The sequence below is a fragment of the Chelonia mydas genome, chromosome 1 (assembly GCF_015237465.2).
Source record: "Chelonia mydas isolate rCheMyd1 chromosome 1, rCheMyd1.pri.v2, whole genome shotgun sequence".
NCBI classification, from domain to species: domain Eukaryota; kingdom Metazoa; phylum Chordata; order Testudines; family Cheloniidae; genus Chelonia; species Chelonia mydas.
This window is the reverse complement of record NC_057849.1, coordinates 264,577,080-264,598,248: the sequence shown is the minus strand read 5'-3', so window position 1 is coordinate 264,598,248 and position 21,169 is coordinate 264,577,080. Positions and strand designations below refer to the sequence as shown.

The window sequence follows — 21,169 nt, the reverse complement described above, 5'->3', positions numbered from 1 at the left end:
AACTTCAAGTTTATTGTAAGTTTATTTTGCTTTGTGCAGTACTCACTTTCAATGTATGGACTGCAGGCTTGCTTTGGGGCTTGTTTGATCCATTACTCTGAGTAAGACCTGGAATAGCATGTTGATGATGCCACAAATTTGTAAAGCCTCAGCAATTTACCCTTTGTTTCAAGTACTGAAATTATTGTTACTACTGTACTTAATTTTTTATATGTAGGGATTGTGTTTGGAAATAAAAGTAGTGGACAATATAGGAAATAGTTTAAAATTAGGTTTTTAATACTAAAATTAATCTAGTTTCTATTCCAGCATCACTTGAAAAACGTTGTCTTAATTGGTTTGTTGTCATGACCACTACTTAGTATTATAATATTTTTCCTAGTTTTATTTCTCATTACCAATGAGAAAAATAAGAGCAAAATAATTGGTGTCCTATGCTGGGATTTTTAATTTTTTTAGTCTATCTGATGGTTAAGACAAGAAAGGGAACTATATATGATACTATTTAAAATGATTCCTTTATTAGAAATTGTCATTTTTTCAGTGATCTTGAAGTTTCATTCTGCCCCAAAGAAGTCATTGATAGTTTTTCCAGTTAGCATCATATTTACAGAGTAAGCAAATGGATTCTAAACCAGAAATATTGTTGCTGATATTTCTGTACAGAGTTCTAGGCTGACCCTATTATGTGGGTTCTTAGGCTTCTATCAGAGGAACAATACTTAGTAGGCTTTTGTTTCCTTTATAAGTGAATGTGAAGATGATGGTAAATTTGCTTTTCATCCATGTTTTAATGAAAATGTTTGATAAACCAACTTACTCTAAGGGTAAAAAGAACAAATCTATAAATTGTAATTTTTCTGAACTGAAAATTTCTTGGAAAAGTGTCCTGAATGCACACTTTTGATTTCTCCTAAAGATAGCTATTTAGTCCATTAGTGGATTTTTTTTTTCTGCCAGCCTGGCTTCCTGTTGGTTTGACTGTGGAGTAGCAGGTGTACAATTCCAGAGTGTCTTTAAAAGTGGCTCAGCAGGGCTTCTCCGCCGTGCGTTCACAGGAGACAGCTCATCTGTTTAATCCTTATGTTTTAGTCAACCTTTCTTATTATGCGGACAGAGCTCTGATGCTCAGCTGGATTTTGACTCTCAGAATGAATTGATGGAGCTCTTTGATCTTTCTGTGTATTGCATCTGTTTCATCTTTCATCTTAATGCATGATCTTCACAACTCCAGCTAGAGCTTTATTTATTTATTTTTCCACTTGAATCCATCAATTTTACTTTGTTCTCCTTTTTTGGCATTCCTTTTTATGTGCAATGAACTAGATTGCATAATTTTAATATAATGATAATTAAGTTGGTATGTGTATTTAAAATAGGGTGACCAGACAGCAAATGTGAAAAATCTGGACAGGGGATGGGGGGTAATAGGAGTCTATATAAGAAAAAGACCCAAAAATGGGGACTGTCCTTATAAAATCGGGACATCTGGTCACCCTAATTTAAAAATACAGAGGAAGACCAAGACAGCCATGTTTATTTAAAACATTTCCAGAGACTTGATCAAAATCTTTAAATGAGACGTACACATCTTTACAAATTTGCAAATTATTGTATACAATGTATGTAATTAACAGACCCGATACTGAAAGGGCAGAAGATGTAATTTCATACATATTTGGGAAAGCCCACCACTCGAACTAAAAAGTCTCGTTAATTCAGATTTCTAAGAGTATTTAGCAGTAGACTAGAACTAATATAGAATGCATTCTTGAGATTTCCCATTAACATTTCAGGCTATAGGCCCTAATTCAGTACAGCACTTAGATGTAAGTCCTTCCTTATTCAGGACAGCACTTAAACATGTGCTTAAAATTAAGGAAGTGCTTAAGTGTTGTCTTGAATAGGGACGCTTTTCTGAATCATGGCTTTAATCTGCATCAGACAATTCTGATTAAAAATATTCATAGAACCATGTAGTAACTCTGTTAAATTGCATATAATCGGTAGCAGGTTTTTAGCTTCAAGTACAACAGACAATAGGGGATTCCTTTTGTTGTTTTAATGAAACCAAGAAACGTGAAATTTAGATTATTCTTTAAATTCAACTAAAAGACTGTAGAAGTGTAGCATTTTGTAATTGTATGTTTGATTCTTATGCTTATACCAGAGAGTTTGTGAATTCTTTTGTTTTCTATAATATTTAGTCAGTGTTCAGTTGTGACAGTCCAGTTGTTGTGTGCGTGGGTAATGTACAGTGCTGCAAGAGCTTTTACAAGTGAGCAAAGAGCTGTTGGGTTTTCACAGCCAAAAGCTCAAAAGTGTTATCAAAGGGTCTTTCCTCATGAGGGGTTTACTGGCATATTTGATTGTCATGCACTGTCCTGGATATGTATCAGAACAGCATATACAAAATGTTTGAATGACCTGAAGTCAGGTCTCACCTACAGGAAAATGCACTTACTGCTTTTGTCCACCCACACAGAATGATGAACGAAGTTTGATTTAAGAAATCTCTTGGAAATAGGCAACAACTGGGGACTGCATTTCTTAGTGGAGTGCTCTCAACACTGAAATTCACTTCCTCGGTTGGTGTGGCAAAGCCTGAGTCTGTTGGCCATCAGCGCTATCTGTAAAGTCCCAGGCCCTTGTCTGAAGGGGGATTTTTTTTTTTTAGAACTAATGGGTTAGTCCTTCAGTAATGTTGCCTATAGTATAGTATATCAACTGAATATTGATACTTCTTTAAATATTTTTGTATGTTAGATATTGTGAACAGTTCATTTTTAACACCACAAATACGTTAATTCAGTTAAAACTTTTACTGTTTTTTCAGATATGTTTTTCCCTAAAAATATAGCTTAAAATTTTCAAAGCCACCTAACTGATTAGGACACCTGTTGCTTTAGTACTAATGGACGTCAGCTATCCAAATCTTCTAGGTTGTTCTGAAAATCTCAGCCATATAGTACATACATATGAACCATCCATTATGTGTATGCCAAGACCTTGAATGCAGCACACACATTTATAAAACTGGTCAGACATCACAAATGTTTCTGAATGCTTATATATATAAGCTTTTTTAGATAATCATATTTTGCTTTGTGCTTACTTGAGGTCACTGTGTCATGGATAAGTACAGCTGATCATAAGTATAGTTGTCGTCTGTAGAAAAGTGCTGTAATGTGGTTATTTTGAAATTAGATACGCTTAAAAAATGTGTATTTTCCCACAGTATAATAAACATATTTTGATCAATTTTGTTCCTTTTATGGTTTGATCATCTTTTGTTACTGCTTGACCTTGGACTCTTACAAATGCTTGCTGTCCCTAGTGACTAAGAATAACTTAGATGTGTTCATTCTCAGTGAGCCTCATTTTAGAGTTTATGAAAAGGAAAATGAGGCTTTGAAGAAAATAGCTACTGAAATTGGCCCATTTGATCGTTGTTGAGCCTTTGGTGCTGCTGCTCTAACGTCTCTGAGATTAATCAGGTGCAGTATATTATCTTTAAGGAAATTAAATAGTAGACTTAAAATTAAGAAGCCCATTAAAACAATTTGGCGAATTATTAAGTCCCTGACTGGTCAGAGTTGGGCAGTTTGATGCTTTCATTGAGATGCAGCTTTAGGTGCATCCAGGTCCTAAATATTAATAGTTGGGCTTTCTTGACTTTCTCCTCAGAGGATAATCCTTGTGAACAACAGATGTGCTGTTCTAATACTTCTTTGTTTCCTGATGGTTTGGATATTTTAGTTTATACTGATTTGCTTCAGAACACTGCAGATGTGTTCTTTCAACTGTTTTATTAAGAGTCATGTACTAGCACATGTTCCTGTTGTATTATTATGCATGTTCCAGTTTAGTAGAGATAAAATGTCTTCTTTGAGAAGAGGCTTCTGTTGTAAATGCACCTTTATTTTTGGAAAAATATCAAATGCTGCTTTGAAAATTAAGTAATTTATCTAAAATAAAATACTATGTTGCTTGAACAGCTCAGTATTTTCCCCAACAAAATAGGTTATGTTCATTATCTCTGTAAAAATATTCACTTAATTTAGGTTAGGTGCATCTATCGTTCACCGCACATATTTACCATCACATAGTATAATTCTTTCCAGTTTTCTGTGTATGGGTGTGGGCCTGGCCTTTAATCAGGAGAGGCTCACAGGTTTCAGGAAGTGTGCCAGACCCAAAAGTTGTGGGGAACGGCATGATAGAATGACTCTCCACCTACCAATCCACACACAATGGTGTAAGCCCTGCCATTATAGGAAGAAGTAATGCCAATGCCTACGGTCATAGGACTGTGACAAGTTGACTTGGACTGATGCTTGATTCCCGATAAAAGTTTTCCCTGTGTGGAAAGCATAATTTCTTCTTCCAGAGGATGATGCAAATCTTTTCCATCCACTCTTCATTGTATAAGGCACAGGTAGCATCTCTTTTGTGCAAGACTGTTGAATGTCTGCAAAATCAGAAGTTAGAGTTCCCCTTTCTGGCTTGTGTGTGTTTATTTTAGTAGGCATCAATTCATTTTTTGTGTCACATGGAATCTTCCCATAACAGAGGTTATGAGCTGACTTGTCTGCTTTTTTGTGTGCAGTTGTTACTGAGTTTTGTCTTTCTGTGCCATGGTGAGGGTTTATGAAAATCCTTCTGGCATTATGCAATGACTTAGGCAAGAAAGTGGTTCTGCAGATAACTACAATGGGAGTGACATTGCTTGTTTTCCCTGTTGGGGAAAAGGTGTACATTGTTTCTACCTGATGAATAGACATCAGCCCGTCCACCTCCTGGACAGAGGGGGCCTATCCCATGCCTGCAAGCCAGAAAGGGTAGTACAGTTGGCACTGGTAGTCTGCTTCAGTGTAGTAGAACTTGATATTGTGTCTGGTGCAAACAGTGTTTGAATATCCAGAGTATTTTCCACTCCATGCATCTGATGAAGTGGGTTTTAGCCCACAAAAACTTATGCTCCAATACGTCTGTTAGTCTATAAGGTGCCACAAGACTCTTTGCCACTTTTACAGATCCAGACTAACATGACTACCCCTCTGATACCAGAGTAACCAAGGAGATCTCTTCAGCAGGTTTATCAGTACAAGAAAAGGGCAGTGGCTGACAGAGGCAAAGGAAGCTCTTCTCACCACTCTCAGGCTCGTCTCTTCCTTTATCGTCTTGGCTACAGCCCAATAAAATCAAAGCCCTTCAAGCCAACAATCTTCTTACTGAATAAAGTTGAGTCTTTTGCCATTATAAAAACAAACCCTAGAATGGAAGTATTGTTATTTTTCTTAAAATGTATCTGTATTACAGTAATGCCCGCAATGGGCTAGGTGCTAGCTAAACATATAGCCTCCCTCACAGTGCTTATGAGTGAAGATGCCAAGTGTGATTTATTTCCGAGGTGGTTGAGTTTTGTAAAACATTTGAAGTTTTCATTCTGTTCAATAACATACACATACATTTTGTCAGGCAAGATGATTCATGATCTGCAGTACTAAAAAACAATACCCATTTCTATACTGTTGTGTACCCTCCCTCCGCAAAAAGCTCATTCTTGACTCGCTCAGGAACTAAACTGCCATTGGCTCAAGGGCTGGCTGAAAAATAATAGTTCTGTTTTGAAAAAAATGTCAGTTTCAACATTTATTTTTGTTCTAGAATGAAACAGATGTTTTGAAATTTTTCGTGAAAAAGTATGTGCATCTGGGGGTGTGTGACACACACCCACCCTGGAATAGCTACAAGGTACAGAGCAATATAAGGGAAATATGAGCCCCTGAGAGCAGGGACTTAAATATGGGTCTCCCACATCCCAGGTGAGTGCCCTAACCACTGGCTATTGGCTATTTTGAGGTGGGTCGCCATCTCTCCCCCATTTTGACCAGAAATTCTATCCTGGACCTGAGAAACCTTGCCTATGAAAATTTTGTCAAAACTAATACATTTCTACAAAACTTAGTGATTTCAGTATATTGGCATTTTCTGACAACAAAACACAACTTTTGTCAAAAAAGTCCAGACCACCTCTAATAGGCTGCCTCCCTGCAGTTGCACACAGAGGATAGCAACTTTTAAGGGGGGAATTAATGCAGCACTGAACTGTACTAACTCCTGAGGGGTTTGGAAAAGCATTTACCATGAAGAGATGTTTCCTTCTAAGATCTATCTGTGCTCCTGCCCCATATGTTCCTCCAAATCTACAGAGTTGTGCCATGCTTCATTGGCTTCTTGCCCTTATATTGCTCCTGTGCTCTCCTCTGTACCTTGTATTATAGTCAAGCATTTTAGGGCACCTATTAATTGGCAGACACTTGCCACTAAAAGACATAATTTTTAAAACTACTGTATTTGAATATTTGTATATAATCACATTTTTCATTTTTATTTAAATTTATCATGTACATACTTCATTTTATATCATTTACATTTCACTTAATATTCTGCAATACAGTGTTGAGTTGTAACAAATGGAAGTTTATTATAGTTGTATTTTTACAGTTAAACCACCAAGTAAATTTATTTTATTTAAAAGTAAATGAGCCTATATTAAACTGGCTTACGCAGTGCAGCTTTTACAGTATTTTGATCCAACAACTTAAAATACTCATCACAGCTTTTTTTCTTTAGTTGGTTGTTCCTGTTCCTTCATAAAGTTGTTTAATCTTGTTTTGCCTTTTCTTTGTGATCTGGGATCTTGCTTGCTACAGCAATCTCTGTGGAAAGTTGGGAATGTGTTTTGCTCAGAGTAGGTGTCTCCGTTGGATGTAGGTGGTCACAATTATGGTCCCTGTGAGATGTTAGTGGAGGTGTCTTCCTCTCTCTAAACCTGGAGCTGCTGCATAGTAATTATGCTGTGGCTTTCTTCTGGTTGAGGATTCTTTCCCTAGAGTCTGTTCTGTAATTCTTTTCTTACTGTGCATCTTCTGTGCCCTTTACTCCACCAAACGTCTTTCTCCTCCTGTTCTAGGCATGATGTCTGGCACCTTCGACTAAGTGCTCTTCCTCTGCTTCCTCCTTGTGCATACCCTCTGTGATCGCCCCCCAAGCCCATACATTCCTTGCCAATTCGCTATTTTCTTGAGATACCATTTAATATTAGATGTCAGTAGGAAGAACAACTGAGACTGGGATTTTTCAAAGCCTCAAGGGAGTTGAAAGCCTAAATCCCACTAATTTTTAGTAGCAGTTGGGTGCCTAACTTCCTTTGCCCCTTTGAGCACTCCAGCCTCAGAGTCCAGTTGTGTAGTGAATGAAAAAAAAACAAAAAGTTTGTCACATTTATACGTAATGGCCAAACTTAAATGCCGGTGATGTACTACTTTGAACATTCTTTCATACTGCCCTTTATGGATGGTACAGCTCCCCCAAATTAAGCAGTTAAACCATTACCTATTCTCCTTCACATCCCTCCTCACTTCTGCTGTGATGCCTACAGTATACAGACCGCTGACAAAGCCTAGGAAAGTAGCCAAGTGGGGATGACACTACCGATATGTTTGTATATTTCATATTATTAAAAATGAGACAGTCTTAGCTACCAACATATGGTGCATAAAGCTCATCTGTGCAAAGAATAAAATAAAGTAATATTATCGTTGCCTCAGCCTCCCATCACTCCCCCTGTTTGTTTGTTACACTCGCTTGTTGCATCTGGTCTGAAACCCAAGTTGTGTGCTGGGTCTAGCGCCTGTCTCATCTTCATGTTTGTACAGTGCCTAGAACAGTAGGGTCTGATACTAATTAGGACCTATATGCAGTAGGGAAATACATATAAATAATAAAAGGCATAGTGCACAAATGGATTCTTAAATATCGAGTGAAATCCTGGCTCCACTGAAGTCAAAGGGAGTTTTGCCATTTACTTCAAGATTTACCTCTATAAACAGAGGTCCCTGTTTCAGCATTTTGTATGGCTGTAAATATTTTCCTGCCTACTTTTAGTCCAATAAATAGCAGGATAAAATTCTATTACAAGGATCAATTTGGGCAATTTGTGTTTTGATGATTAAGATAGATCTAAATGATCATTACAAGCAGACCCCTTAAACTCTCCACATCAGACAGTTGCATAAAAGCAGAATTTCACACTTAGAAGGACAAAGCAAGCTCTGATAGCATTGTAATTTCAAGGCAGCATAACCAGATTATACCTGATATTCTCATAAACTGTTACATTTTCTATCTGCAGCTATTTTCTCCCTAGTGTTCAAAAGTGTGTGAAATTCTTATCAATCTTTGAAAATTTTAAAGAAAAACAAAGAAATGACTTTCAATGTGATAATTAAAAGGGAATAAACAAAGCTAAGTACATGAGCTCTGAAAGGATATGTTTTTTGGAGAATAGGCTCTGAACCAAATAGTCAAATGTTCACTGCAAACGGTTCGGCCAAAACTGAAGTCCACCCTAGAGATTTACTATAGTTCCTGTGTAAATGCTACAAAATAGAACGTAAAAAGAAGAGTCCAAAAAAATGTTTGCATGTCATTATAAATTGACCATCATCACGGACGGTACTTATGCCTAATTTGTTAAATGTGATATCACCATACCTTTATTATTGTACAACCGTGTTTAGTATTAGTTTTTTATTTTCACTACTTGTATGCTGTTGACTTTTTCTATTCCACTTTATTTAATTCACTTTTTAGTACCTCACAATATGCTTAGTTTTTAACTACAATCTTGAAGCCAGGATGTAAAGCTGTCCAATTTTCTGTTAAATAAAAAAGGTCAAACATAGTGTTGCTTCCTAGAGCAAGGCTGAAATTAACTATCAGATTAAATTTAGTTAGGATACTTTTATATTATGAGGTTATAATTTATTTGCATTTTTTAACCTTCTCACAGTGTAGGCTCCACTAAGCAGAATTTATAGACAATCAAACTAGTTGAGAAGGATGATGTCTACAGAGAAGCCTTTAATGGCAGCTAACTGCTTCTATGGGCCCAATTAAGTCTATCCAACTGTGAAACAGAATCCCTTGGGTAACAGTGCAGTCATCATACCCATATTTTTGGGGAGGAGGATGGAAGGGAATATCCACTGTAGCTGTAAAAAGGGAGTTTTGTAAATTTTCAAATTATTTTTTTCGATTCTTTAAACTTTCAAGATGCATTATTAATAAGGTCAGGGTTGAAGTCCCTCACTACAGCTTTACATATGCACCACAGTCAGAACTTGAAGCCCTAGTCACTGTGCTAGAGATATGGATGTGCTTTTGGTCCCAAATCAATCTTGTCACTCCTCAGAAAGCAATGAAAGATAATAAGTACTATTCACCTGATTGCCTTCCTGCTCTGAGACAGCTGGTGACGCTTGTCTTCCTGATAGCCAGGAGTTTCAGATCTAAGGCAGGGATAAAGAAAAGCTGGGAGCTTGCTGAATCTAAATTTGACAGTCGATGGCTGTGTAGAGGGTCAGGAGGGATAGAATCTGTGACACGTATAAGAAAGGAACAAAATTTATCTGCTCTGGTTGCAATGATTAGATGTCTCGTTGTCTGGCTTTCTTACAGTGGATGATTGATCATACCCGCCAGCTGGCTAATATCATAATTAACAAAGTTGCTACCACATCTGAGAAGTATAATCGAAAAATTTACCAGCAGTGTGATGCCATTGTCACAAAGATCATAAGCATTACAGAGTCGACTTTTGCAATCCTGGAGCTGCAGAACTATGTAGATGTGCTGAGAAGGGGTGCACTTGTACAGCTAAAGGTATGTTTGTTCTTTTCACAATAGCACTTGCTCTAATTGTCTCTCGTTAATTTAGGCAAGTGTTCTTACGACTTTTAGGTTTCATTTCATGGTGCCACATGGAGAAATTTGGTTGTTTTATCTGGATTTTTAAAGCAGTTATAACAGAAACCAAGAATAAATTTTACCTAAGAATAAAAAGATGAATAATTAAAAATATAGTTTGGCACTGTGCACCTTATTTTTGTGTCAAACACTGTTTGTCAAAACTATGAATGAGGTGGTTGTCATTGCTGATTTTCTCAGTTATAGGTATTACAAAAATGTTGGCAGCTTATCATTTAGAAACTAAAAATATTGTTCAATTTGTATTTTGTAATATTTTCTTAGGGTTTTTAGTTTAGTTTGAATCTGATTAAAAGATTAAAGGAAACAGTTAAAGCACAGGGCTCTTCCATTTGTAATTTAATGTTAAGGAATGTTGTTGCTAAAATATACATGTTTATATTTACGTCTATATGTAAAAACTGAGAACAATATCTGAGCTGCTATCTAGAGACCCAATTCACATTGCATTTATAAAACGTTGTGTAAGCATTTCACTTATTCTTTTCTATATTTACTTGTTTCTCAGAGTTAAAAATTATTCCACTGAGCCTTTTCTTCTTTGCCACTGTATTTTTATATTTGTGTGCTCTACTTGGTTGTTCAGTTATGCGCCGGAATATGTGTTGAAAATGCCCGCCTGACATATTGCTAATGAGTGTGAATATTGACAGTGACAGGAGTGTTTGTGTATGTGTGTCTGTGTGCCATATAAAAAAAAACAAAAAGAGGAAGAGAGAGAGACAGAAAAGGAAATACTGTGAGGTAAAAGATTATATTTATATTACAGTGTGTGACAATGCTATTGTTATAGTTAAACAATACATTTGAAATATAAATGGGGTAGTATACAAAGGTTCCTCCACTTCCTCTCAGGGATTAGTAAGGCCAGTGTGGGAGCCTTTTGCTTATTACTCTTTGTGTGCACAAGTAATTGTAACTTTTCAGCGTCAATTTCCAGAATTTTGGAAGCAAATTCCTTGTGTTGCACTCTAGTTTTATATCAAGTCTTCATTAGGTGTTCTTTTGGACTTCTACCTATTTATCTATAAAGGTAAAATTGTTAGGAGCATTCAAATGATATTGTTTGACCAGAGGCTGGAAGGATTGTATTACAAATTAGCTAATATGATTGACTTTTATTTTGGACAAAAAATGGAAATATCTATGCAGACCCTTTCTGTTAGCAGCTAAGTCTTGTATTGTTTTCAAGATATATTAAAATAATTAATAATGAAATGTAATTCTGGATAGTATTTTACAGAGATATTTTGCAGTCCTCAGCCAAATTAAATGCAGTAAGATATTATTTTTATTTAATAGACAAAATAAGAAGTGGCAACTGAAACCCTCATTTTTAATGGACAATGCCTTTGTATCAAAATAGGACATTGCTCTGGCTGGAAAATGTTATTCCTTTCATCAATTTCCTATTGTCAGTGGTTTTAACATAGCCTGGTATTTCTATTGCTATTCAAGAGCAGTTTAAAAAACTTATAAATCAATATTTTGTTTCGAATAGGAAATGTAGTGAATAGCAGCAAAATAGATTAGTGATGTAATTGCAGACAATAGGCAAGATTAAGTTACTACAACAGTGTATTGTTGTTTTAACCTAAACCCCATAATATTTTATGTAATTGAGACTTCGTGCATTGTTAGAACTCAGTTGGAGTATCAAACCTCTGTGAGGATTAGAGGGGTCCACTAAAGCAACTGTCACAGCAGATGTGCCTGGTTTTTAACAGGATTATTTCCTGAGATGTGAAGAAATGAACTCTTGTAATAGTTTTAGAGGAATTAATAATGTTAGTAAAATGTTAATGGTGAATGTGCTAATGTAAAGAGTTGGAAGATTAGTAATGCAGTCTTTTGCATGGAAATAAGAATATAATAAATGTCCTGCAGGTGATTGGAGCTGCAACAATTTTATTGGAGATTAAAGTTTTATTGACCTTTGCTAGGGTGATTAACCCTTCTGAAATTAAAAACCATGGCTAAATTATTCTGTCCAATTTAAATGCAAACACAGAAAAGAGTGGTTTGTCATTCAAGATTTAAAAAAAAATGTTTTAATTTTCATTTTTGCATGTCAGTGAGATACGATTGCAGAAAGAGGAAGATTTAGTTCTGGCAAAACTAGTCCAGTGGCAAAGTGAAGAACTGATGTGGCTGTCATGGTAAAGGAATTCCGGAATAAAGAACCACTGTCCGAAGCTAATCTTTACACGTGGGAGCTAGATGGTATCAATGGAAAAAAATGGGAACTCATTAAAGAGGTATGATATATAAGTCATATTGATGTATTTTGTCTCCCTTAGAACTTGATCCAACAAAGAATTTCTCACGAGTGAGCAGCAACATTACTCTTGTGAGTAGTCCTATTGAAGTTAACAGGACTACTCTCATGAGTAATGTTGCTGACCTGCGCAACCCTTTGCATTTGGAGCTTGATCCTGCAGGGGACTGAGATCTCTAGTTTTGGATCAATAAACCACATAAGCACCTGCTTAAATGTAAGCATATGAGTTGTCCCATTGAAGTTAAGATCTAGATTAGATGCTTAGATGCTTTGACTTCGGTGGTACTACTCACATTGTTTAATATTAAGAATACGCTTAAGTGCTGAAGAGGCCAAAATCACCTGGCAGGATTGATCCCAAAAGTACATTTGCACTTAACCACATGTGTGACTTGAGTAGTTCATTGAAATCAATGGGTCACATACATAAAGTTTTTTGTGTTTGCTTAACTGTTTGCAGGATTGTGGGTTGGGTTACAAGGACCACTGTACTGCCTTAGAAAATTTCAGCAGTCTCCAACATAATTTCTGATAGATTTTGGTTTTGCATTGGGTTAGGTTTACATTAAAATTATGTTACAAAAAGTTTTAAACCCTATTAATTTATTTGTATAAAACGGTAATGTCTTGATTTCTACATACCTTCATTGCATCCTCAGGAATTCTTTGTCTCAGAAATGGCTTCAGAACTATCTAATTTGTTCTTATTTAGTTTTTAAATAAAAAGTAACTCCAAGTTAGTGAATAATTTTGTAGTCATTTATGGCTAAATTGTGTCTTCACAATTCACCCAGGGTAAGGATCTGTGTATTGCTGGTCTGCCCCGAAGCAGTTCAGGAGGAAGATAGTGACCGTCTGAGGGCTTGGCTCCACAAAAACTGAACCAAAATAATTCAATCCATTTAAATTCGTACCTTCCATTGTTTCGGTATAAATCTGCGTGTGGGATGTTCACATGTTGGATAAGAGTCTTTCACCAAAATATCAGTGTGTGTGAATTAAAACCAGTACAGTTATTTTTTATCCAGTTTGTGTGTAGACAAGCCCCCAAAAGGTCACTGTTTCCCTCCCAGTTCTCCCCACTCATCTGGAGAAGGAGTAAACTATACCAGGTTAACATCTTTCCCCATTCCCTTCCCTATTCTGTCCCCTCCTGGCCACCTGCCTCTCCTCCTGCATGGCTAGCCACAGTGCAGGTATCTGGATCAGCTGTAATGGCCACTTCACTGACCCAGCCCTTAGCGGCTCAGTGCATAGTAAAAAGTTCCTATCCTTTTCTATAGCTCTACACTATTAAAATGATAATAAATGTACTATCTCCATTCCATATTCATTTTTTCCTCTCTTTCATCAAAGAAGAATTCATACTGAATTTACTAAGGTAAAGCAGTCCAAGGCATTGTAGTGCAGAAATTAAAGAGCCTGAGGTAGTAGCTCACTGCTGCCTAGTCTTTTCATTTACACTTTAAACAGCCTTCAGAAAGTCAGTCTTCTGCTTGTGGGACCCCAGGAAGAAAGTGAGGTAGAGATAAAAACTATACTTGTGGTGGAGTGACCTAGATGGAACAGCTGGCAAAAATATAGAGGGGATCCTCCAGAGTAATGAATTATACCTTGAGGCTTGGATTAGCAGCATGTTTAACTAAGAGATCCATTTGCTAAAAGGATCATTGCCTGATTCTTAATTATGGGACTTGCAGTCCATTCCACATTTATAAACAACTCATTGTCTCTCTCTTGTGAGGGTGTAGATTACTAATGATTAGCTATCAGCTTTTGCCTCTGAAGTTCTCAAATCTTAAATTTACTGTATAAAAATGATAATCCCGTGTTTGCAAAACTAATTTGTATTGAAATATCATGAATAATCAAATCCACACTAGGTATACCAAATAAATATTGAAATTATAATGTCCAAATTCATTTAAATACATAGAGTATGATATTTAGTACTACCTAATGTAAATTAAACAAGCTTGGTCTTCTCAGACCTGAGTTTCTTTAATAAGATTTCCTTTAACACTAGGTATCCATCACATTTTGCTAATAAAGGGTACCTCTATAATCTCATGCATTTTGTCTCTTCATTACCATTAAATATGCCCATTCCCTCCCATATTGTAAAGTGAAGTGATAAATGAGCAGTAGATGAGTTACGTGTGTGTTTGAGAAATTCTTCATGTACTAATCAACTTCAGTGTGAACCTCTTTTAGTTATTTAAATATGCAATAATTCTTTGATCAATATTAGTTAATACCATCTTAAATTTCCGTAAATCTCAATACCAATTAATAAATGGAAAATTCAACAAATATTGGTATTCTAAGAGAGTATTAAATTTTCCAGCGAATGGTGAATTGTGCCGTGATGGTGCTTAGTGAAGAGAAGCTCTGAACTACATTTGTTTATATTTACTGATGTAGTAAGGGCATAACAGCAAACCCAACTATGTACAGTACTTGCACACATTCCATTAAAAACAGCTCTGTAATTACTTTAGGGTGGAGGAAAGCACCAGTTGGGTTTTATGTTGTTACTGTAGTGCTTTTGCTAGAGTGTGTACTGTTTAAAGCAGCATTAGTGACTGCAGCTTTTGTTTTGCTCTCTTCAGAAAACATTAATCAGGCAGAAGGAAGTTCTTTCAGAGACAGGTCAAATCAGCTGTTTTGATGAAATACAGTGTATGTCAATGTAAAGGAACTATTTGAGAGACTATGGACAACTGCTGTTCAGTTTAACATTTATATGACAAGTGGGTGAATGTCCCTCTCTTATAAGTCAATGCAGAGGAAGTGGAAAAGAGGTGAGGTTATATTGTTGCTTCATACTGCCTTCAGACAGGATGGCAGGGGGAACTTTATATGCTTTTAGTTTGTCTTGGTAAAAGTTAGAAATTGCCTTATCCTAAATTTCAAGATTTGATTATAGTAACAGCAGTCAATGTGGCTAATTGATATTTTAACAGCCAAATACTTCAGAATACTATTTTCTACCATACACTTTAATTTGTTTTCTTTTGAATTCTTTGTGAGGTCGATAAGATGCACTCGATAATTTATTAATACATTTTAGTGGTATTCAACTCAAACAGCTAAATTAAAACTGGAGGTTTGTTAACCCATTTAACTACGGTACTGGAAACTTTAGCATTTTCATACATTCTACACAACTGCAAATTACGCAGTACAGTGTGTGTGTGTATTTCTTTCTGATTCAAATAAATGCTATGCATTTTCAAAATCTTTATTGGGTTAGTCACTGATAATTACAAAGAGTTAATATATTAACATAAATAGTTTAGTAGAAATGAGTAATTTTATAATAATCATAGTATACAATGTGGATGTTAAAAAGTTTATTTGAAAGTGAATATTTCTGAGCTATGGGACGGGAGAGACCTGCTGTAGTCTAAAGAAAAGATAACATGCTATTTTGAAGAGAAATCAATTTTGCTTTATATTGTTCTCTTATGAGAACAAGAATTAGCCTGAGGTAGGCAAAATGGTAGATTAATTTTAGACATCTGTTAAAAATCAATAATTCCCTTTGTCAATCTTTTTCATCAGGTTCAGAATTTATGGAAGACTAGCTACAAACTGACAAAGGTATTTTGTCAGCTAGACTTGCATAGCCTTTTGAAAGTGCCCACAACTATGAAAACAAAAGCTGAAGAATTTAAAATCAACATGTCACTTATAAAAGCTCTGTGTACACCTGGGATTTAGCCAAGACCCTGGAATATGATGAGTCAAAAGGTAAAAGACTATGTGTTTGTTGTCATGAGTGTTCCTACTTTGAATGTATTGTCTAATACAAATTAAATATTGCCTTTGATATTAATGTACAGTTGTCCCTGTGCTTTACTAAATGTTGTTCGGTGAAAATGTAGAAAAAAACCAGGGGAACTGGTATTTAGTAAGAGGCTTTGAAAACAGAGCTGTAGAAATTTAAAGTTAAGTAATTTGTAACTTGGAGTATTTTGGTGTAATTTGGTATTTACTATTTTACACTGTTAAGATGAGGTGAACATGGGAAGAGAGCTCTTACATGAATGGGAGAAAAGAGAGACATTTTTAGTGGTGGTTTCTTGAAGATAGCTAACATATACCTTCTCTGAAGAAAAGAAAATGAAAATGCGCTGAGGGCATTTTCATTAAGAAATTGCTAGACAGGATATGAGAGCATGTTTGACCAGCATAGCCCATAAATACACAAATATTTGAAGAAACAACCTTGTAAGTCCTGTCTGATGATATTAAAACTCTATTCAGACATGAAACAACTGTTCTATATGAAAACATTGAGGAATACATTTAAACAAAAAATACAGTCCTATATCTGAAAATACAGGCCAATTAAACAGTGAGATTTAATTTAGATATTTTTCACTGAGGCTACATCAGGTATGTATTAGTGCTGCTTTACCCTTTATTTCCTCATCTTATCTGCAAAAAGAGACTCATGCTTATTGGAATATTACTGAAGAATCTAGCTTTCCCCCCAAATTACACACTTTTTGCATAAATGTGCCTAATTACCTGAATTCAGTTTTGATTAGCAGTGTTAATTGATGCAGCTGTGGATGGGATCTGTTTACCTAAATTACCATGTGCAAACAGCAATACGTCTGAAAGTGAATATGCTAAACTGAAAATACTAATTAACTAAGACAAATTGTTATTCAAGTCACATCTCAGAGCTTTTTAATGAAAGCCTGGATGTGTCAGAGCTTTATAATATTCAGACAGAAATGTCTATATTACATATGATTTCTAAATTTAATTCCTGGGAACAGATGGGATGTCGGCCGGGGTTCTTTTGAGTTGCTTCCAGTATTAATGTGAAAATTTTACTCTATTGGCAACATTCATGGTGGGTGTTTGTTTGTGTGTGTGCGTGTGTGAGGGAAAAAGAGAGAGAGAGAGAGAAACTCACTCTGCTTTGACAATGTGCCAACCCAGTGCATCGAGACTGGTCTATTTTTTGACCAATATATTTGCAAATTTTATCCACACGTTGTCCCCAAAATGAAGATAAATATACTATCTTGCAAATTTAATAAAATCAGTTAGTAAATTTAATCACACCATGTAACAGAAAGGTTAAACAGTCTGCTCTCAATGAAAGTTTTTTTTTCATTTTTTGCAACAACAACCTGTCAGCTTTCAGTTTAAGAGGAGGAGTGGTGTGTGCTAGCAAATGCACATTCTTTGCCTTTAAAATTGTTGTCATAGGACAGAGTATTAAAAAATTAATAGAATGACAAACAAGTGAAAATTCATTATTTCTGTGCTTACCTTTTGTATGAAGTTCTCTTCCATTGATAATGAGAGTAACTACCATTACTGTTAATAGGAGTTATATAAATTGGAGCAGAGACCCCTAATATTATAAATATGAGCGCTTTTCTTATACCACAGTTTGTGTTCCTGAGAAACAAAATGGTAGAATACCAGTAATGACAACATGAGTGACTGTTTTCAATTGTAGACCTTGAAATGGAATTACATTAAACTATATTCCAAAAGTGTCACACAATGGTCTTTTTTTTATATGTTATTTTATTTTAAATTCAACAATGCAGAATCTGGTATACAGACAATGTATTGTCCACTAGTTAGAGTGGATATTACAATGTAAATATGCTGCAGTCTAGTACCAAGGAGCATTAAGCACATATGGAATGACTTAAACCAAAGTGAAGAATGAATGTCAGAATAATATGTGTACTCTATATGCGCATTCTCCAACCTATTTATTCTTATGTTAGTGTGAGAGTTAAAATTTCAGCAGGTCTGTAATGGGGACCCATCAGCGTCAATGCAAAGCCCAATAATTTCTTCATAAGCTTTCTGTACTGTACTGTCAAAATGCAGAGCACAGATTACAAATATTGTGCCTAATTATTAATATGAAAATTATTACAGTTGTAATGGCTTAATTGACAGATTTCGACATCGCTACCATAATTTTCTCAATTTTGATAATAGGACTAGTAAATTTAGACATGGAGGGTTGTATTTTTTAAAATTGTTGCCAAATTATTATTCCTGGCGAGTGAGCCACATTTTGTTCTCTGTTACACCAGGGTAAATATAGAGTAGCTCCATTTATTCCAATGAAGTTACTCAGATTTGCAACAGTGTAATGGAGAGCAAAATTTGTCCCTAGTATTGTATGTGTATTGGATGCACAATATTATTTTCAAACGTGCAACAGTCTTGCTTTTACACAAGTAAATGTGTGCAACTAATTATGTTGTCAGCCAGGCAAGCATTATCTATGTCACTGTAAGTTCTAGTAATTTACTAGATGATGTACCAGGAAATTTCAGTCAAGCCTTCTTTTACTTAGGTAAGCTCTCCTCACATGAAAACCAGCATATCTAACGATTACTTCCTATACTTTTCCTCAGTCTGTGCTTAATATACTCAGTATTTTACAAACAACTTAACAATAAATGTGTGTGTTTGAAAAATTAAGAGACTTAGTTGGAAGATACTACTCTAAACATGTCTGGCAGGTTTAAATATATACTTTCACTTTGTGTTAAAATGCATACAAAAACCAAAACCTGTAAACCACCAGAACATTGTTCTTGATGATTGCCACTATGTAGACTATAGCATCTGATCTCCTCTCCTGCATGGAGCCAATAGGGTTCACACAAAATATATCTGGTCCCATATGTTCAACATGCTAGATTGATCTTTTAGCCTAGGAATGAATGTTGGAGACTTAACAAGCATTCCTCTCCTCTGATCTGATCGCTACCTCACGTAGGTGGAGATCATTACCTTTCTCCTTCCATTAGGAGAGCAAATCAACAACGCTGGTTCACCCTGAAGGTTCTTGAATCTATCTATCTTATAATATTTTCTAGAAATGCAAATTATCCAGCTGCAAGGCCCCTCCTTTCTCACCAACCATGAAGATTTCCACTGACAAATTACTGAGGCAAAAGAGTAGAACACTAATGAGCAAGCCAAGTCTGTGCCACTGCAGTAATAGAAGTAAAGCAACAATTCTACTCCTCCACCAACACAGCTGCAAAATCATGACTGGCTGATCTATTCTGTATAGTGAAATGGCTCTTCAATCCAGACTCTATAACCCAGATACTTCACCCAAGCACTAACTACTGCAAATTCAGATATTTCTTGGGGAGGGGGGGAAATTCCAACCCTTCCCGCAGCAGGGACCCCATTCCGGTTTTCGCTTGTGCCCCCCCTGCACCTCCCACAAGAGCCCTGGGAGTCTTTTACCCACACAGTGTGTGAGTCTGTGCCTCCTGGAGTTGAGTTCTCAGAGGGCTTCCCTGTGCTCTGCCGTCCAGGAAAAGACTCCCAGCGTGCCAAGTTGCAACACCAGTTGGCCTAGCTGTCCCTCCATCGTCTGGCCAGACTGGCAGCCAGGCCAAATTTAAGTGGTGTTGAGATCCTGTGCACCAGGCTGCAATGCAATTTAGCTTGGCCTCCCCTCCCTCTGTCTGGAGGGGCAGCTGAGTCAAATTTCAGTGGTGGTGTGACCATGGAAGACGGAGTGATGCTCTGACCATTCCAGCAGCAGCTGTACAGATTTAGCATGGGAACGCTGCTTTGAAGCGGCGGGCCTTGGCCCCCCGGCTCCGCAGCCTGTGGAACTTTGAGCAAGTGCAAAAACTTGGGGGAAGGTGGGACATTTGCCCCCTCCCCCAGCCTCTCCTAACTGGTGCCACTGCTGCAAAGAGCTCTTACGTTACTTTGCAGGGGAGATAAATCAAATATGATGGGATTTTACAGAGCTAGAGAAGTCCATAACTTGGCAATAACCAGCCACCATCCCCAGTGCAGATTGCGCCCATCATGCAAGGTGAAGCTCAAGAATATTTAGGAATATTTGACCCACCACCTTAAAAACACATCAGTGCTCATCCAGGCTGGTGAATGCCAGGAAAGAACAAGTGTGTACATTGCTAATGGAAATTATCAGTGGCTCCTTCAGAGAATTGAACCTGGCAACTTTCCTGTGAAGTGCAATCCATTCACTGAGCAATGTGCATTCTCAGAGGCCTGCTTGACTCTTCATATAGTGCAGGAAACCAGCCTGCATCAGCCTTCTTCATCCATTCTGTGCACAGAAGGATCTGACCATAACGATCTGTATTTGTCATCTAGAAGCTGCATTACTGTAACTGTGTTCTGATCTCCCGCACTGGATCTCAGGCTTCTTCTGTGCCAATTCACTCCCTTGGTTGTGATCTTCAGAACTAGAAATGGGTCAGTACCCTGCTATATCAGTGACTACTTTCCATCCATGGCTCACCAAGACATACGCATCTCACAAAGCTTAGGATGAAATGTGTGAGTATTGTATATGGGAATCAGATAGAAGTACCTTTATAGACTAATTTTGGGGGATGTTTCCAAATGGTGAGGTTCGTTAACCTGTGAAGAAGTCTTTTGAGGGAAGCGTTGGAAGCATTATTACAAGAGTCATTTCAAATTAGATTGAACCAAAGAACTCAAAAATATACTGTTGGAAATAATTATTCTTTGGCAGCAGGATAGACAAAAGTGATAAAGGCTTTTCTGTACTGAATTTTTAATTCATTAAAGACCCAAACCTTCAAGGTGCTAAGCACTTCCTGAAGACAATTAGAGTTGAGGGCACTCAACACCATGGAAAACTGGGCCCTACAGCTGTTCATTCAAAGGCTATAGGCACTGAGCTTTTGCTTTTATTGGTAACATACAACATAGAACAACTCCTCTGTTTTTAACCTTTCAGATCTTCAAGACACAGTTAATCCATCATTATCTATTTGTTGTAGATTTATTAATAAATTGTTCCATAGTGACGTGTCAAAAAGAATAATAGCTGTGTCCCTGTGGATTAATTTTTCCATGGGATTGTCTCCTAAATTTATTTTTCCAAAGCAAACACATAGGTTCTTCTTGCTAATGTGAGGGAATAGAGATAGTCCTCCTGCAATTTATATAATTTTAGGCTCTTCCATGTTTCTTACTCTTGGATTTAATGTATAAAATTACATAATTCAAAATAAGGAC

The 21,169-nt window shown here is 36.6% G+C and overlaps 1 long non-coding RNA gene across 6 annotated transcripts in view; it reads left to right on the top strand.

The window, feature by feature from the left end:
• Nucleotides 1–21,169, top strand: part of LOC114021626 — a 103,238-nt gene that overhangs the window by 62,999 nt on the left and 19,070 nt on the right. For all 6 annotated transcript variants that reach the window (XR_006290562.1, XR_006290557.1, XR_006290567.1 and 3 more), the window contains 4 exons: nt 9,529–9,732; nt 11,913–12,095; nt 14,731–14,922; nt 15,686–15,874. This is a non-coding gene — a long non-coding RNA (uncharacterized LOC114021626). The remainder of the gene's footprint in view (nt 1–9,528; nt 9,733–11,912; nt 12,096–14,730; nt 14,923–15,685; nt 15,875–21,169) is intronic.